Consider the following 3,440-nt stretch of genomic DNA (forward strand, 5'->3'; position numbering starts at 1 on the left):
GTAAAAAAAATCCAAGCGGTTGGACACGAAGGGCAAAAACGCTAGCGGGCCGAAAACAGAACCTTGACGGACGTCGCGTTGCAAATAACAAACTGGCGCTGATGTGCAAACTGAGATCTAAACCGGGGGTTCTCACACTTTTTCGGCATGACGCCCCACTCGTGTCGCTTGCAGCCCTTTGTCGCCCCCTAGAGAATTTTGCAATTAAATTCTACATTTTTTTTTATTTCCTACTCCAGGCTCTTCTGTATTAACCCTCCGTGTCCTCGATCTACAGACGTATCCCTGTGAACTAGTCTTAGGTGTACTCAGCGTGTGACTAGCAGTGCACTAGTGTATCGACAGACGCCTCTGTTTGGTGCACGTGTTAGTGTGATCGATTTCATTTATTTATATTTCTCGTTTTTAAGGTTCAAAGGTTGCCCATCCCGACCTACATACAGCTAAAAAAAAAAATTTCTTTTAAATAACGTTGTAGAATTTTTTGAGAAGCACGTTTCCAAAACCATCGGTGTTTTGCAGGATACAGTAGAGTACTCGGTAGAAACCTTAGTCTTCGTTCTTCAGTAAATATACGCCACTTTATGACATACTGAATTGGACGCACGTCAATGACCGACACTTCTTGATTAACAACCCTCATTTTATTATTATTATTATTATTAATATTAATAATAAAATCATATATACCAGGGGTATTCACCTAACATTTGTAGTTCTGTATAAGCGACAAACAACCGAACGGCAACGACAGTTACCTTTAAATGCTTTAAAACTATTAAAGATTAGTTTACGGCTATCGATGAGACAATTTTAAGTGCTCATGTTGTTGTTTAGTTGTTATTGTACTCGTCCATGCCACTTCCGGACAGACCATGATGAATCAAGTATCGAAGATACTAAATGAATGAATTGCCTCGTAAGAAATGACTGCAATCTGTGATCAAGAAGAAAACAAAACAACCAAAAACGGTACAGGGTCTGCATCCGGACCACATCTGTCGACCGCTGGCACAGAACAGAATCCAGCCTGCTAGCTGATCTTTTATTTATTTATTTATTTATTTATTTAATTTTTTAATAAATGTTTGTGTGACCTCGTTTTTTTCCTTCATAATCGACACAAGCAGCTAGTGTGAACGCAGCCTGATCCGGTTTACGCAGTCGTGAACTCACACTCGCTGGAACGTCGCCGCTATTCCCGCACCCGGATTTATTTATTTATTTATTTATTTCAGGAACGTCATGACTCGCGCTCTGAACGAACTGAACCCGTCTCGACTCGTCGCGCCGGTGAGAGATAACTAATCGTCCGAACGTCAGGACAGCTGTGGAGCTGAAAAACCGGGAGGATGGGGTAGAAAACGCGCCGCACTTTTAAAGAGTGTTTTAAAAAAATTCGCTTTCTGACGTTTTTTTTTTTTTTTTTTGCCATAAAGAACTTCTGGGCTGCACCATGTATGATGTGTCGAGATAGATGATGAGAAATATAATGAACCGTCAGTTGCAAAAACGCTTCAGACCCGCCGTACGTCCGTGAGTGAGTGTTCCTGTAACCGCCGTGTGTTTAAACGTTTTGGACATCAAGCACTGAACTGATGTGAAGGAGGATAATAAAAAGGTGTAATATTTCTTGTGTAATTATTTCAGACTCACGAGTTTATTCCACGAGCCTCAACAGTGGAAACAGAGTTTCCCCTTTCAGAGTTTCAAAGGAGAACCTTTAGAAAAAGCCGGAACCCTCGCCCCCCCCCCCCCCCCAAACATTAGTACATTTGTAAAAAGGGAGAAAAAAAATAATAAACAAACGTCTTTTCTTATCTGAACGGTTTTGCTTTCACATTTACGCTAATGCGATGTTTTTGATGACGAATGCACAGCTCTCTGACGTTAATCGATCTGAAATGAAACTCCAAAAGAAATTGTGTCTATGTGTCAATTTAGGAAAACTGAAACCCCACCCACCCACAAAAAAAAAAACAACACTGTCACATGACCTCTCTATTTCCAAGTTGGTGGAAATTTGAGCAAAATAGTTTGGACTGAAAACGCTCATGTGACCGAAATTTACCCGTGTGCTATATTTCGCGTGGACTAACCCTACGTTCCCATTGGCCAGCAACAGCGTGACGAGCGAGTTGACACCCGAGTGGAAACTCTCTCAATTATATGCAAATTAGGGATGCCGGACTCAACACGCCTCAACGATCGTTGGCCGAGTTCCTTTCTAGAGTTCCCCGCTCGCGACGTTCAGTCCTAACCTTATAATAGCTTCACCTCCTCCTGTCGTACACGACCTCTCGTTAAACGTTTACGCGACGTTACGGAGAAAGATAAAGCTTTGGACGGAAGTAGCGGAGATGGTTGGCGCCTCCGGTGAGACCCGCGTACGCGACTCGGTTGGCTCGGCGCGTTCCCGCAGTGCATCTTGACGCCGACAGTCCGGTGTCTCTCCGTCAAATAAACACACGGCAGACTCGTTCAATTGCAAATCTTTCTTTAATCGGCCGTTTGAAGGCCTGATCGAGCGTTAGCCGCTGTTCACGCCACTGTTACTTTTCCCAACATGCCCTCACTCTTTTTTTTTTTCATCTTTTTCCAAAAAAAAAAAAAAAAAGGCATTTCTATGGCGTTTAGCTACAAAGTCTACAAAGTTCAGCACCATGTTACAGGTTATGCATATTAGATTTTAGAAGCATTTCATCAACGATGGTAAGAAAACGTCCAACATGTTAAGTACAATACTGACATGACCGAGTCAGAAAATTAAAGTGGATGGAAATGATCAGGAATGGACTTCTGGAAGTGCGTGTGTGTGTGTGTGTGTGTGTGTGTGTGTGTGTGTTTACAATCATTCAATTTAAGCAACGTTTTGTATTTTTTTTTCTTTTCACGCTTAAAGGAAGTTAGCATTCTGAGTTAAAGCACAACGCTACCTTTTTTTTTTCCCTTTCTTCCTTCCGTCGTTTAATTTTTCCCTAATAGCGTCAGCGTATATCAAAAAATTCTTAGCACCTTTAAATTGGACCGACTGGAACGAAGACTCTGATCTCCACACACGCGCACCTAATGCAGGAATAAAGCTCATCTACTCGTTTGAATAATTAATCTATATTACAATATCCATCTCGCTCGCTAATTTAAATATGCGAATGAGCCGTCCGAGCCGTCCGAGCCGTCGGGACGTTCCCGAGGCAGGATTAATCACACCGTTCACGCAATCCGGCTAATCAATAATGCCTAAATACTACAGGTTGACCTTTAATAACCTTAAATAACCTTATTATAGTCTACGACTTATTCATATAGACGGATCTCTAGTAGGATATTTACGATGAAACTATTCACATTTAACGCGTTAAATAAAATTCATGCTACACTTGTGACCTACGGAAGCACGGATAGAATATTTATTTTTAATATATTTTTGATTGACACCG

The sequence above is a fragment of the Ictalurus furcatus genome, chromosome 24, assembly GCF_023375685.1.
Source record: "Ictalurus furcatus strain D&B chromosome 24, Billie_1.0, whole genome shotgun sequence".
NCBI lineage: Eukaryota > Metazoa > Chordata > Actinopteri > Siluriformes > Ictaluridae > Ictalurus > Ictalurus furcatus.